The 17,037-nt window shown below is 38.2% G+C and overlaps 1 long non-coding RNA gene across 1 annotated transcript in view; it reads left to right on the top strand.

Annotated features, from left to right (window-relative positions):
* LOC102188518 overlaps positions 1–17,037 on the top strand; it is a 123,621-nt gene that overhangs the window by 104,891 nt on the left and 1,693 nt on the right. Inside the window, exons 3-4 of the long non-coding RNA XR_310536.3 lie at positions 12,864–12,969; positions 16,192–16,269. This is a non-coding gene — a long non-coding RNA (uncharacterized LOC102188518). The remainder of the gene's footprint in view (positions 1–12,863; positions 12,970–16,191; positions 16,270–17,037) is intronic.

Here is a 17,037-nt window from a genome sequence, read left to right as displayed (position 1 = left end):
GCCATCTTAATTTTTGTCTCCCTTCTTTCTCGTCATATTGTTACCCTTACTCAGATAGACTGTGAACTAGTTGAGGACAGGAACCATGAACTGCTGCTACACCCAACCCTGAAGGCTGAATGTGCCCTCTTAATTCCAGGGTCCCATCTTCACAAAGCAGATCTCAGCATCCCTCTGGAACTGAGCAATGTGGCAGCCCTGAAACTCCATGCAAGAGTTCTTTTGTATTTTCCCAGTGTTTCCAAGGTAGTCGATCAATAAGTATAGATTAAAAATATAAATGATTATTGATTGTTTAAAGTTACAAGCTCACATTTTACATTTCTATAATCAGTAAGCATTTTAAATTTTCAATGAGCTTTTCATCTCCAGTATTTTAAATAGCTTTCTAATAATCTATGATCCATTTTAAACAACCAGAATAAATGTTAGCCCAGTACTAAAACATTTAAACAAATCTCTTTGTAAGGACCTAGATATTTATGTCACTGTAAAATTTCTATTTTTAATTAATAAGTGTATTTGTGTCTGTCTCAGTAATAAATCCATTAGATTAAGTAAGATTTGGATATTAAGAGCACAAAATTACCAGATTTTTATTTTTACTTGTAATACCTCATAAAATATTCTTTGGGTATTTATAAAACAATAATGAAGACAAAACCCTTCTCTCAATATATATCTCATTTAAAAACAAACAATTTAACGAGTATATTTTGGACCAACACCAAAGTGGATAATTCTGGACATAACCACAGCAGGATAAAATGTACTACTGCTTGGTGGTTTCTCTTTTCTGATTAATTTCATGATTTACTATATTTTCTCCAAAACTGAACAAATGGAGATTTTTCTCTGAGTTTTAAAGAGGAAACAGAGTGACTTCCCTGATGGTCTAGTGGTTAAGACTCTTCCTTTCCACTGCAGGGGGCACAGGTTCAATTCCTGGTCAGGAAACAAAGAACCAGCATGGTATGAGGTGTGACCAAAACAATAACCAAATAAAATTAAATAAATAATATGTATATATATTTAAAAGAACACAAATGATCTAGGTATATCAACACATAATTAATAAAAAAGCTTAATGCGCTGATCAGAAAATTCAGGACTTAAACATTTTGAATAATTGACCTCAGAGTTCACAGACCCACTTATAAAAGATGCACACTATAAATTATTTTATAAGGAAGCAAATACTGTAATGACCCTACATTTAGAATCAACTGAAATGCACAGGTGCCTTTAGGCTGACTTTTGAACTCCTCTGATTTGTGACACAGATAAGAGTAAATGATGGACTGATTAATTTGTGTAACTTCTTGGCAAGTTAATGAATACAGTAAAGTAAGTAGCTGACAATTTCAGGCTATCGTAAATGGATATGAAGGCCTGTCACTGGTGTTTGAGGAATGTTTTCAGCTTCTGCATCTTCCTTGAACTGGCATCCCTAGTCAGGGCCTTTTTGGTTGTCAATCTTGGTAAAAACTTTGCCTCTTGTTTATGTCCCCTAACCTTGACTGTTTGCAAGGCTGTGGCCTTGTCTTAATTGTTGCTACCTGTAAGTGAATGTTGCTTTCCATTCTGATCAAGAGATCAATTTGCTTACCCTAGAGCTGTTCCACTGTAGACTTACTGTAAAATGTGTGTATATGCATATATAATTTTGTGTGCTTGTTGTCACAAATAGTAGAGAAAATAATAAAATGCATTGTCTGCTTCCTATGCATACTTCCTATAAGGTGCTTCTTTACTTTATTTTCTTTAAACTTCACGATTTATGAACAGAAAGTATACTCACCCTGTTGAAGTATACTTAAGAAATATACATAAGGAAACAAATGAGACACAGGCCACATATGTTAAAGTTATACAAATAAAAATTGTGGAGTCAGAATTTATACTTAGGGCTCTATACCCTTTTCTGAAGAGTGTTTCTCAAAGTTTATTTGCAGCAGAATCTACTCAGGCACTTGTTTAAATGCACATTTATGGTTCCCATTCCACCCTGCCTCGTGGAATCCTAGGGATAGATCCCAGAAACACTGTCCTAATGTGTCCAGAAAACTCAAGGAACAAGAGACTTTTAAATGATTAAGAAATACTGGAATAAAGGACATGAAAACTCAAATGACTTTTCCACTTGAAAAGCTTTTTATGGAAACTGTCAGGCACCTGAAAATAAGGGTTTATAGTGACAAATATCTTTTCAGGGATGATTATGGCTTTATGCAAAGTTGATGCCAATAAATCTTCTACAAAGCTCAAGTCTCAGTCCAGGCTGGCAGTAAATCATTTCACCTGGCACCACAATTCCAAAAGGAAAGGCAATGAGGACAATATTATGAATGTTGGTTTCCTGGCACTAGCTAGCTGAAGATTAGTTGCATTGGCATAGCTTTTTTCTCATGACCTATTTTTAAATAGAGAATAGAAAAATATAGTCATTCATCTATATAGAAAATTATAAAGACTGGAAACAAGGAAATAAAACCAGAATCTAAGACATCCAAAGAGAAATCATCATTCTGTGCATTAAATTAGCAGGGGTTTTTTAATGAATAAAATGGAGATATATCACATTAGCATTCAATGAGACACCAAAAGTAAAGGATGTTAATTTACAAAAGGGACCTTATTAACTTACTGAGGTTATCAAGAACTTCTAAAGCATTTTTTTCAAAGGGAGATGATCTGATCTTCATTTTTCTGTTTCACCTTAAGCCTGGTTTTAAATAAAACCTATCATTTTTTAAAAAGTCTTCTATTGCCAGAATCTCAATATATTCTAAGTTTCTGAACTAAATTCATCATTAAGGAAATAGTCAGGAATTCCCTGGAGGTACAGTGGTTAGGACTCTGCACTTTCAATTCCAGGGCTCAGATTCAGTCCTTGGTTGCGGAACTAAGATCCCACAATCTGTGTGGCATGGCCAAAAAAATTAAGAAGAAAGTGGGGCATCATGGGATCTTCCATAAGACCTGAGGATGTGGCGATGATGGTCTCTGCCCTACTGGCAGTAGTCAAAACTCAACACAGGGGTACGACGTCCCAGGCAGGAAGCCACACTTGTCAAGGGACTAGCCACTAATGATTAATCCAGATTTGCTCTTGGCACCACAAGATTCCTCTCTGGTCTTGTTTCATATGTAGCACAACCCAGAGAAGCCTGATATTTTCTGTGGAAAATCTAGTGATCACATTTTCCTCAAGACTAATTGGTAATTGATTAATTTCCTTTCCTTCATTCAGGCATTTGTTCTTCATCACTAAGAAGTTTCCTGTTGAATTGATGTGCCTACTTTTAATATGTAGTATTCAGTACCTGTTCACTAGGTTTACCATTTTGAAAATTATATTTTATAATCTTAACACAGTAAATTATCATTTATGAATCCTGAACAAAACTGACAAGTCTGTGATTGATTAAACCCATCTTGTGGAGTGACAGTGACCCAAACTTTCACCTTTTTAAAAGATGTCGCTGATCTAATATCTGATTTTCAAAAGTGGAGTTAACTAGGATAATATGATTGACATTTTTTTCAACTTAATATTTTTTTTAAAAGTTGGGGCAAGATAGGGAGAGACCGTTTTATTTATTTTTGGCTGCGCTGGGTCTTTGCCTCTACGTGGGGGCTTTCTCTAGTTGTGGTAGCTTCTCTTGTCATAGAGCACAGGCTTGCTCTAGTGCTCATGGGCTTCAGTAATTTCAGTGCACTTAGTTGCCCCACTACATTTGGAATCTTCTTGGACCAAGGATTGAACCCATGCCCCCTGCACTGGCAGGCAGATTCTTAATCACTGGACCACCAAGGTAGTCCAGCTTCCTTAATATTTTAAGCAATTATTTTTATGACTATTCATCTGATAATGACTCAAAATGGGTGCCCTGATACCATATGAATTCCTAAATTGGAACCAGTCATAGTAAATCATATTATATATTCAGTTCAGTCAGTTCAGTTCAGTCGCCTAGTCATGTCTGACTCTTTGCGACCTCATGAATTGCAGCACACCAGTCCTCCCTGTCCATCATCAACTCCCGGAGTTCTCTCAAACCCACGTCCATTGAGTTGGTGATGCCATCCAGCCATCTCATCCTCTGTTGTCCCCTTCTCCTCCTGCCCCCAATCCCTCCCAGCATCAGAGTCTTTTCCAATGAGTCAACTCTTCCCATGAGGTGGCCAAAGTACTGGAGTTTCAGCTTCAACATCAGTCCTTCCAAAAAACACCCATCTCGTTTATAATGGACTGGTTGGATCTCCTTGCAGTCCAAGGGATTCTCAAGAGTCTCCTCCAACACTGCAGTTCAAAAGCATCAATTCTTCGGTGCTCAGCTTTCTTCACAGTCCAACTCTCATGGTATGCTTAATTAAATATTTACTTCTATTTAGTATGAACCTTAATTAAAATATGCTAATAAAAGGTAAAAGATAAAGAAAAACCAGAAATTTTTATGAATATATGCATAAAAATCAACATTACCATTTTTCCAAAAGAAACAAATACATAAAATATAATGCTTTTAGCATAGCATCAAACCAGTCTCACTAGCTGGGCTTCCCAGGTGGCACTAGTGGTAAAGAACCTGCCTACCAATGCAGGAGACATAAGAGACACAGGTTCTATCCCAGAGTCAGGAAGATCCCCTGGAAGAGGGGAGGCAAACCACTCCAGAATTCTTCCCTGGAGAATCCCATGGACACCATTGGGTTGCAAAGATTTGGAGATGATTGAAGTGACTGAGCACACACACACAATCCCACTAACTGTATGAGTACAGACTGTGTCCCCAGGGCCTTTTAAATTCTCAATTGTTCTTATCTGGAAAATAGGAGGAAATAATAGTGTTTGTGGGGACTGTATAACATTTGTAAAGTAGTTAGCACAGTGTTCAACATATAATGATAACAACAATAAGTAACTACTAAACAGTATGTTGATACTTACATTTTTATTTTTCAAAATAGTAGATAATCTCAAAGTATTTCGTGTACTATTGGAAGTTATTGCTTAATCGCTAAGTTGTGTCAGATTCTTTTGTGACCCCCCATGGACCATTCCACCAGGCCCTCTGTCCATGGGATTTCCAAGGCAAGAATACTGGAGTGGATTCCTATTTCCTTCTCCAGTGGATCTTCTGACCCAGGAATCGAACTCACATCTCTTGCATTGGAGGATCCTTTACCACTGAACCACCTGGGAAGCCAACTGGAACTTATAAAAGCCAAATTATTAATTAAAAGTAAAACCTCTTCCTTGTGTTTGAGTTGAGGAATATTATACCCTGGAAACTGAGAGACAATCAAAATAAGTTTGTGAGAAAATAATCAAACTTCTTAAGATAGTAGAATCAAACTTTAAACAGCTCGTATACCCGAGCAAACACCTCTTCCTCTACACCATACCAGTTCCTTCCATGGTTTTTCCCATTTGAGTCCATGGTAAATTCATCCTTCTAGATACTTAAACTAAAAACATCAAGAGTTATCCTTGACTTCTCTTCTTCCTTTTCTTGCCACATCCAATCCATCTACAAATCCTGATGGTTTTCCCTTCAAAATACTTGACTACTTATCTCCGCATATTCTGCTTTTTAACCCTGATCTAATCTGAAGTATAAAAAAATTAAATCCTATCTTGATTTGTATTTCTGTAAATATACATAAGGGCTTCCCTGGTGACTCAGATGGTAAAGAATATGCCTGCAATGCAGGAGACCTGGATCTGATCCCTAGGTCTGGAAGATTCCCTGGAGAAGACAATGGCTATCCACTCCAGTATTCTTGCCTAGAGAATCCCATGGACCAAGAAGCCTGGTGGGCTACAGTCCATGGGGTCACAGAGTGGGACATGACTGAGCAATTTTCACTGCTGCTACTAAATATACATAAGTATTAAAATATTTGTTTCTTTTTCTGTTTTATATTTTGAAAATAATCTTCAAAAAATTACCCATATTTTAAAATAAAAACCTCAAAGTATTCAAGAATATTAATTATTTTGTGGTATAGCCTTTGCTCTTTATAAATAATGCAGTTAAAACATATCATAAAACTTTTCTTCAAATAAGTTGAGGTGTAAAAATGTAGTAGTTGCAAACCTCTAAATTACCTTTTAATGACCAGTATTTAATTGTCAGTACAAGCTTTATTGCATCAAACTAGCTTTTTTTCAGTTGTTATCTATGAGATGACTCATTACTTAGTATCATTTCTATGATCTCGTTTGCTTCATGCTTGCTTTTCTTCTGTTGAGAAATTATTAGGGCCATGAAAATGAAGAGCCGAAGACAAGGAAGAAGACGTGTTACTTGGCCTTTCACACTGATCTTCACTCACCAGTGTTTTCATGAACACCAGATTCACCAAGTTTTCAAAGAAGGATAGCAAGTGTTTGATGATGAAGGAAGTTTGGATTTAATTTTCACTTTGAGACACATGGTTACTATTCCCTGAAAAAATATTGGCATTCTGAAGATGTTCAAGCACTCTTATTCCAGCAGCTACCAATAGGCCCAATTGCACGTGAGGCTCTGGTGGCTCTGAGGGCTGTCAAAGCAGAGATGTTAGAAAGCAGCTGCCGCCTTCATTCATCCTTTGAGATCAGCACAAGTGGGGATAGACTTTCCTATCATCAAATCCTTAGAGCAGCAACTTGCACACAGAATGTGCTCTTATAGAAAAATGATTCAAATAATATAAGCAATAATAACTCAAATAATAACAGCAGTAATAAGAAAGGTAATTTGTCGTGCAGTTTATTGAGCATTTTTCATGTATCCAGGACTATTTCAATCACATCTCATATATTACTTCACTTCATCTTGAGAACATAAATAAGCCTATGATTGTGGGTCATCCCCAGGGGGAATGGCTTCAAGGGGAGTTATGAAGAACCCTCTAAATCTTCAGAGCAGTTCAAAGCCATCTTACAGACAATTACTTCACAAGGTTAAGGTAGGACATTTATAGGTACAGTGAATTCTATATGGGAAATCCTTCATTGATATACCATAGCAGTCCTTTGAATAAACATTAAGTCAAAGACAGTCTATAGGTATGACCCAAAAGCAGCAATAATCTTGTCCTCAGCATTACAAAAATTGTTTCTTAATCATCCTAAAGTATGTATCATGCATCAGAAATTTCAGATGTAAGGAATTTTTTTTCAGAATTCATGTGTTTGTTCTTCTTCAGTTCTTACATATATTTTTCAATATTTTTAATCAATCAAATATTTTCTGGGTAGCTCTTCCTCCACTGTCATGACTAACATTTTACTATTTTTCTCCCCTAGAACTAGAACAGTGACTGATGTACCAGCAGATGTTTCCAGTTCAAAATGTCTCATATTCTTTACAAGGGAGGAAAAAGGTTAAACTTAAGAAGCTGATGTTTTTCAGCAGATCAGGTAGTGGAAGAAAACTGTCACCTTTTACAAAGTATCTGTTCTTCATCTTTCCTTCTTTATTCTGGGAATTTTCTCAGTTTAGTCTTTAAGGTGGTATCTGCTAATAGCTCAGATCATGCCTAATCCTTCTTTCTAAGATCAAAGTAGACTAAACCACAAACTTGAACTTAAATAAGAAATCTAAAATTTAGGCAGATATTCTGTTTTGAACATTTGCTGATTGTGGCATATTTTTATCACTTTATTTTGGTTCTAGCACCCTGACTATATTTTAGATAACCACCATCACCTCTAAAGCAGCCCATGTGCTTCAGAGGAGTATCTCCATGAACAGCTCAGGCCTAAACTAATTAGCATTATCTGGGTCCATAATGGGTTCAGAGTAGTAACATGATCTAATTAATAATTCAGTGCAACTAGAATGAAGCCTAAGACTTTAAATCAAAGATTGAGGGAATATGACAAATGCATTACATTGACGAAGAGCCATACAGCCTGAGAACTGCTGAAGAAAGTTTTGAAACAGCTGAGGAGAATCTTCCTAAGACTGAAGCTGAGATTTGGGAGGTTGTTTGTTACACAGCATTATCACAGTAAAAACCTAGCTATACACCAAGGAAGATAGTAGGTCAAGTTCTAGATATCTGAGGTATACCCTTCTGACTTACCCTCATATGAGAATATTACCATCAAAAAGTAAGATAAACCAAAGCAGGATGATAATATTTTAAACACCAGAAGAAACATATTCACTTTCTGGTAAGGTTGCTAAGCTTGGAAATTTTGAACCTGGCACCAGTGGCCCGACTTCCCTGATACAATGAAGAATCTGTTGCGGAATGAAGCTAATCAGAGACAAATAGTGATGAAAAGCAGGTACAGAGCTAGAGAAATAGAGCAAAAAAGGCAAAAAGGGGAAGGCAAAAGAGAGAATGAGTGCAAGAGAAAGAGAGTTAGCCAGCAAATAAAAAGAGGAAGAGGAATGAATTAGAAGAGCCAGTTATATATAGATAAAGTTTAAACTTTTGCAGAAACACTCTTTAAGTCACATTGATCCCGTGACTGGCATTTTTCAAATATAAAACACAGATTTAGAAAATATGTGTTTATTTAGATGCTCTCACTAGAAATCTAGGGGTTTCCCTGTTTGTACAGTGGGTTAAAACTTTGCGCTTCCACTGCAGGGGGGCAAGGGATGGATCCCAGATCAGGAAACTAAGATCCTACACGCTGCGCAGTGCTTCCAGAAAAAACAAAAACAACAACTATAAATCTGTGTGTGTGTGTGTGTGTGTGTGTGTGTGTGTGTGTGTGTTAGTCGCTCAGTCGTTCCAACTCTTTGCAATGACATGGACTGAAACTTCGGTCCCTGGGATTCTCCAGGAAAGAATACTAGAGCAGGTTGCCATTTTCTTCTCCAGAGGATCTTCCTGATCCCAGGGATCAAACTTGGGTCTCCCACAGTACACACAGATTCTTTACCGTCTAGGCCGTCAGGGCAGCCCCTCAGAAATTCTTAAAGTGAAAAAAGCTTAACATGTAAAAAATTACAATCTGTTGTGTAGGAGCTGTCACATAGAGAAAGATAATAAGTGCTTAGGGAACACAAAAGAATGGGAGATTAAACCAGTAAGTAAATGAAGATGGGAAAGATATGGAAAAAGAGTTCACAGAGGTGTATGTGTGCTCAGATGCTCAGTTGTGTCCAGCTCTTTGTGACCACATGGACTGTATGTAGCCTCCATGACCTAGAAAATAGGATTTTCCAGGCAAGAATACTGGAGTGGATTGGCGTTTCCTACTCCAAGGCATCTTCCCAACCTAGGGAACGAACCCATGTCTCTTATGTCTTCTGTATTATCAGGCAAGTTCTTTACCACTAGTGCCATGCAGAAAGCAGTGAAAAGACAAAGGAGAAATAGAAATTGCCTGGTAAATAAATAAATTGTTCAGTTTAGTTCAGTCCAGTTATTCAGTCATGTCCGACTCTTTGCGACCCCATGAATCGCAGCACGCCAGGCCTCCCTGTCCATCACCAACTCCCAGAGTTCACTCAGACTCACGTCCATGGAGTCCATGATGCCATCCAGCCATCTCATCCTCTGTCATCCCCTTCTCCTGCCCCCAATCCCTCCCAGCATCAGAGTCTTTTCCAATGAGTCAACTCTTCGCAAGAGGTGGCCAAAGTATTGGAGTTTGAGCTTTAGCATCATTCCTTCCAAAGAAATCCCAGGGCTGATCTTCAGAATGGACTGGTTGTATCTCCTTGCAGTCCAAGGGACTCTCAAGAGTCTTCTCCAACACCACAGTTCAAAAGCATCAATTCTTCGGCGCTCAGCCTTCTTCACAGTCCAACTCTCACATCCATGCATGACTACTGGAAAAACCATAGCCTTGACTAGACGGACCTTAGTCATGAAAGTAATGTCTCTGCTTTTGAATATGCTCTCTAGGTTGGTCATAACTTTTCTTCCAAGGAGTAAGCGTCTTTTAATTTCATGGCTGCAATCACCATCTACAGTGATTATGGAGCTCAAAAAAATGAAGTCTGACACTGTTTCCACTGTTTCCCAATCTATTTCCCATGAAGTAATGGGACTGGATGCCATGATCTTTGTTTTCTGAATGTTGAGCTTTAAGCCAACTTTTTCACTCTCCTCTCTTACTTTCATCAAGAGGCTTTTTAGCTCCTCTTCACTTTCTGCCATAAGGGTGGTGTCATCTGCCTATCTGAGGTTATTGATATTTCTCCCGGCAATCTTGATTGTAAATGAGGACAAATGGAAAGCTTGCATTTGTACCAGAGACTTAAAATTCTTGTAAACTGGATCAGTCTACTGGCCTCAGTTACTAGTACCTGAGCACTCAAACAGGGAAATAAAAATCTGCATTCAGATGTCTACCATCAATAGACCTCACTGATTTTCTTCAATCTTTTCTTTTTAGTTGAAGCATTAAATTATGGTAAATATATTCTCCAAAGAGGTGAGCAAAGCTGACTTGATTATGAGTCGGTAATATTAGACCTGCTTCAAAAGAAAGCATGAGCCAAGAGATTCCACTGCCAACTAAACAGAATGACTCAAATCACACCTGAATGGCTCCTGCTCCTCTTTCCTATTTCCAAATACTTCCTCAGTTTGTCTAAAATATTTCATTTTCCTTTTGTTACCTTTTATTAAATCAATCCAGTTCAAGATTCAGTCAACTTGAATGATAAAGTTCATTTTTCAAAGTGAAAAAAAAAAGATAAATGATTTGGGAGTGTGGGTAAGGAGGATGGGCTGTAGTCATTCACATGTTAAGATTAGTTTGCTTCCTTCCCTCAGCCACAGCTTCCAGTGTGGAAGAAACCATCCAAACGCAGATGGCAGTGTTGTGGTTGGAATTATGAATGTGCTTATAGTCAAAGAGATCTGGTTTGAATCTTACCTCTACCATTTTACTATCTTTATGAGCTTGAGAAAATTATTAATGTTTGGGGTATCTCAGTTTTCTTATCTCTAAGATGAGAGAAACATGGTTACCGCTATTGTTATATTACATACATACTTGATTAGCACAGTATCCAGAGCTTGGTTAAGCAGCCAGTGAGGGCAGTTACAGACACTTGAGTGGAGAAAAGGAGATCATTTTGTAGCAAAAGTGAGATCCTGGGGGAATGGAAGACAACATACTCATACTTTGCCTTCTCAGTACTTTTGCCTGTGACAAGATCACAGGTGTAAACTCACCAACAACATGACAATCAATGGTTGGAGTTGATACAAATACATTATCACGTGTTCAGGATTTTGGTGATAAAAAGGTCATGTGTCTTTTTATGATACCATATCATTAGTTGATCTCAAATTTGATGATTCTGGATTTTTGTTTTCACTCTGACTTTTCTTCTTATGACTGGTCCTTACAGATTTAGGGCAGCAGAACTACACAGGTGCTTAAGGGAAGTACAAAGAGTGTCTTAAAGGTGAATATTTAAAGTGTTCATTTCCTGAACTGCTTAAGTTCTCTTACCAGAACTTGTACACCCATGGTGGATTCATGTTGATGTATGGCAAAACCAATACAATATTGTAATTAGCCTCCAATTAAAATAAATAAATTTATATTAAAAAGAACTTGTTTTGAAAGCAGTTTATGGCTGACACTTACAAGATACCTCCTTTTAAAATACATGCACATTGAGTACAAACTGAGCCAGAAGTGTTATTTTTTTATATGTTTGTCATCAGCATGTTAACATTCCCCAGCTGCCCATTTTAAAAGGACAGGGGAGCCTCTCCATGTTGTGAGCTTGCTAGATACTTCCTCAGAGCAGTCCCTGTGAAGGGATCCTTTTCAGATTCCTTCACACTGCTTAGACCAAACTCAAAGCCATGCCCTTGAAACATGATGGATTAAAACTGCATTTTCATTTCTGTTTTTCTAAAACCTGGTTAAAGTAGTTAATTGACAGAAGCAACTGTATTTTCTGATCAATGCCATAAACTATAAACCTCAAGGCAATTCTTTTCTTGCCAGTAGTTGCCCTTGATAATAAAATAATTACCACATTAACAGCATTCACTCTATTTCAGCACTGAGGATTTCTCCCACAAAGCATGCTGGAGAAAAGTGCCAGGCCACAAAACAGTTTAATCCTATTATTTCTGCATTTCACCCTGGCTTGGTTTATGTATAAAATGCCCATGCTCTCTGGGTTGTTCCACCTCTGAAAGGCACAGGGAATTTTTTTTTTCTCCCAATGAATAACAGTATACTAATATGAAATTATTTATGGGACTTGTGACTCCACAGCTTTAAAGCCAGCATTTATGTTTTTAATATGAAGTATTCAGCCATTGTTCTGTGTATTTGAGAGGACTGATCTCTGTCCTCAAACCATACTCACATATTTTTGGTTCTCTATGTTTTCTCGTGGCCTCAGGCTTTGCTCATCCTGAGCTGCTGAGAACTCTCTCCCTGTCCACTGCTCCTCAACTTCTTTCACCATCTAACTCCTGTTCACCATCCAGGTGTTGGTTCAGTTACCATTTCTTCCAGGAAGCCTTCCCTAAAGCCTTAATTCTAGGCTAAGTGACATGAGTCCCTATACACTTCTCACATTACATTTTGATTGCCTCTGTACTTGCAGAATTCTCCACTAGAATGAGTTATCTGAGATCAGAGATCTACTTTATTTATAGAATATCTTTAGCACTTGCAAGAAACACTGTTTGTTGTTTAGTAAATATTTCCTGAAGTAGATTTTATTTTTTCTTCATTCTTTTCCTTGCTGTCCTATGATCAGCATTTGTTCCCCTCACCCATTAACCTTTGTTAACTTTGGGCTGTGTGGTTTGCTTTAACCAATGGGATGTGAGCAGATATAACACATTTGGACAGAAACTTTAACTGCACTTGTGTGATTGACACTCTTCTTATTCCTGCCTTCCATTGTCAGGAAGACATCTTTCAGACAGTGGCTCCTCCTCAGACTTGATTCAAAGAGAGAACACACAGCAATGCAAGCTGAACCCAAAAGAGCCTAGCAGAACCCAGTAATATGAGTAAGTGACTGTTGTTGCAAGTTGCCAGAACTGGGGTTATTTGTCACCACAAATAATCAACAAAAATTGATTAATAAATTTATATGTGGAAGCATATCATTGCTATAACAACAACAACAATAAACTCAAAGCTAGTGGAGGTAGTGGAATTCCAGTTGAGCTATTTCAAATCCTGAAAGATGATGCTGTGAAAGTGCTGCACTCAATATGCCAGCAAATTTGGAAAACTCAGCAGTGACCACAGGACTGGAAAAGGTCAGTTTTCATTCCAATCCCAAAGAAAGGCAATGCCAAAAAATGCTCAAACTACTGCACAATTGCACTAATCTCACATTCCAGTAAAGTAATGCTTAAAATTCTCCAAGCCAGGCTTCAGCAATACATGAACCATGAACTTCCAAATATTCAAGCTGGTTTTAGAAAAGGCAGAGGAACCAGAGATCAAATTGCCAACATCCTCTGGATCATCAAAAAAGCAAGAGAGTTCCAAAAAAACATCTATTTCTGCTTTATTGATTATGCCAAGCCTTTGACTGTGTTGATCACAATACACTGTGGAAAATCCTGAAAGGGATGGGAATACCAGACCACCTGACCTGCCTCTTGAGAAACCTATATGCAGGTCAGGAAGCAATAGTCAGAACTTGACTTGGAACAACAGACTGGTTCCAAATAGGGAAAGGAGTACATCAAGGCTGTATATTGTCACCCTGCTTATTTAACTTCTGTGCAGAGTACATCATGAGAAACACTGTGCTGGAAGAAGCACAAGCTGGAATCAAGATTGCCAGGAGAAATATCAATAACCTCAGATATGCAGATGACACAACCCTTATGGCAGAAAGTGAAGAAGAACTAAAAAGCCTCTTGATGAAAGTGAAAGAGGAGAGTGAAAAAGTGGGCTTAAAGTTCAACATTCAGAAAACTAAGATCTCGGCATCTGGTCCCATCACTTCATTGCAAATAGATGGGGAAACAATGGAAACAGTGTCAGACTTTATTTTTCTGGGCTCCAAAATCACTGCAGATGGTGATTTCAGCCATGAAATTAAGACTCTTACTCCTTGGAAGGAAAGTTATGACCAACCTAGACAGCATATTTAAAAGCAGAGACATTACTTTGCCAACAAAGGTCCGTCTCATCAAGGCTATGGATTTTCCAGTGGTCATGTATGGATGCAATAGTTGTACTATAAAGAAAGCTGAGCACTGAAGAATTGATGCTTTTGAACTGTGATGTTGGAGAAGACTCTTGAGAGTCCCTTGGACTGCAAGGAGATCCAACTAGTCCATCCTAAAGGAGATCGGTCCTGGTTGTTCATTGCTAGGACTGATGTTGAAGCTGAAACTCCAATACTTTGGCCACCTCATGCGAAGAGCTGACTCATTTGAAAAGACGCTGATTAAAAGAAAAGAAAAGAAAAGACCCTGATGCTGGGAAAGATTGAGGGCAGGAAGAGAAGGGGATGACAGAGGATGAGATAGTTGGATGGCATCACCAACTCGATGGACATGGGTTTGGGTGGACTCCGGGAGTTGGTGATGGACAGCGAGGCCTGGCGTGCTGCAGTCGCAAAGAGTTGGACACAACTGACCGACTGAACTGAACTGAGTAAACTCAAATATGAGGTTATTTGTACTGTGCCTGTTATTGAAGCCCCTGATATTAAAGGAGGCTGGAAAAATGACCTATTCTATGCAACAATGAAAATTTTGGTAATACTGCTACCTGAGATAACTTGAAAGTCAGAAAATATACCTTAAAACTTTCAACGAATTTTCAAGACAGAATGTTGGTAGCCAGAATTGATTATTAGGCTTTGTAAGGAAGAATAAACTCAGTAAATCATTGGAATTTTTTCAAATGAGAATGAAGGGGAAAAGAAGGATGCAGAAATCCAGAGGCAGAGTTGAAAGATATTAGTATTTCTCATCTCCAGCCAATAAATCATTTGCAGATTAAGACAAAGACTCAATGCAAAGACCAAATCAAGGGCATGGATAGTCATTTTCTAATTCTGTGTACATTCTATTACATGGAATAATTTTAATTATTTGTGGTGAATTAAAGTACATCAGCAATTTGGCAAGTTGAGCAAATGCTGAATATGAAATTACCATATTTTCATATAGTAACATGTATTTTCAAGATAGTAGGTGATTTTCAGTATACCATCAAAGAAATTTTAAGTGGATAAATAGGAGAAGGAACAACTTATCTATCATCTTGGAGAAGCCTATTATAAAGATCAGAAGATGCGGGGGGGGGGGGGGGGGTGCTCCGCAGAAAGAGAGAGGAAGTGGAACTTCCCTCAGCAAAGCCGAGGGGTCCGGAGGAGAGGTGAGCCTGCTGTCCGCCAACCCAGCCCCTCGGCGAGCAAGAGGCAATCAGATGCGACAGGGGTTCCGTCTAAGCAGTTCCGCTTTATTGCCACAAACTCTTGGTTTATATAGGCAAGCAAGGGGGTTTTGCGAGGGACTTTCCACAGTTGCACCAATCACGTTAAAGGTCAAATCGTCATGTGCCTTCATTATAACAGGAGTCTATGGTGATCACCCGCTGTCCACGTGCACGGAAATCAAGAGAGCCAATCAAAAACTTTAACATAGACCACGCCCCTCTCTCTTCCGCCAGGCGCCATCTTAGTTTCCAACTGCAAAGCTAACCCATCTTTTTTAAGGTTTCCCATTTAGGGCCCCACAAGAAGACAAGAATAGTCTTCAAAAAGCAATATGATAAAGTGCTTATAAAGAGTTTTTGTCATCCTTCATGAATATGAAAAGTTAATATTTTCACCCTATTAAGTAAAAGTAAGCCCAGTTAATGATAATAATATGATGATTGTGGTGATTCAGACTGGGGAGCAAAGACCAAATCAAGACTGTTGTCACCACATTATTTGTTAAGACCGCTGATTCCTTTAAAGTAATCCCTAGTAAGTCATTTCACTTGTACAGAATGGCTCCTGGTAAAGATACCATAGACTGGCTTAATGGAAGCCTAAAAAGTACAAATTACCTGTAATTAAGCCTAAAAGAATGGCTTCTAATTATGAATCTGGCTGTTGGCAGGAAGCACTAATAGGAAACAAAGATATCCAAAACACTAATGTTTTTTTAAAAATTGTAGTGTGCCAAAATTACTACTACCAGCCTGAATTAAAAGAGTTTGTGCTTGTTTGAGCAATAAAACTACCCTTGAGCTCTCAACTTTTTTGACAGGATGAAGAAGCTGTTTGGCAGCCAAAGATGGACATTTCTCCTGAAGAGGATATTGGAAAAGGAAGGACTCCTCAGAAGGTAAAGTCAAGAGTCATGAAGTACAATAGACTGTGAAGCTATTCCTAGGAAACAAAACCAAAGATTGATTAAGGAAAGTTCCTTACACAGAGATTAGTAGACCTTGTAACAATTCCTTCATGGGATTTCAGACCTTCTGTGAACCAGTAATTTCTGGGTTCCCCCCTTTTTTCCCCTTTCTAAATGAGAGTGTTTGTTGGGGTTACACTAGTTTATTATGGGTGTGAAGGTATGCATTTTATCACAAGTAGGTACAAATAACAAGTGTTTTATTTCATAGGACTTGGCTCAATAGAGCTACATTTGGGCATGATATAAACTCAAGATCCTGAATTTCAAGCTAGAGGTTTAGCTCAGAGCTTGGAGTATCTTTAGGATCTGGTGATTACATTTTGTTTATGGGAAGGAAGTGAATGTTTGTGAGAGCAGGCTGTGGTAGGTTACATTATTTCACAAATATTTATTCCCTCCATACCCTTGCCATGCTTCTCTGTGAGACAGTCTATTTTCCTTTCCACTGACTTTGGCCTGTGTGATATTACTTTTCTTTGGCAAATAAATTGCCTCAGTAGAAGTTTTAAATGTGCTTGCAAATGTGCCATACCTTGTGCATGGTTTGGTACCCAGTTCTGATGTTTCCCTCCAAAATAAGAATAGCATGTCCAAGACGCTAACTAGCTTACTCCTTTGAAAAGATACTTTTTATGGAGCCAAGGTTTAGCTCAACCAAACTCGGCAGAGCCTCCACCCTCATGAACTTAGGCAATC

The sequence above is a fragment of the Capra hircus genome, chromosome 14, assembly GCF_001704415.2.
Source record: "Capra hircus breed San Clemente chromosome 14, ASM170441v1, whole genome shotgun sequence".
Lineage (NCBI taxonomy): Eukaryota > Metazoa > Chordata > Mammalia > Artiodactyla > Bovidae > Capra > Capra hircus.
Note: the sequence above shows the minus strand (reverse complement) of the source record. Positions and strands in the feature narration are given on the sequence as shown.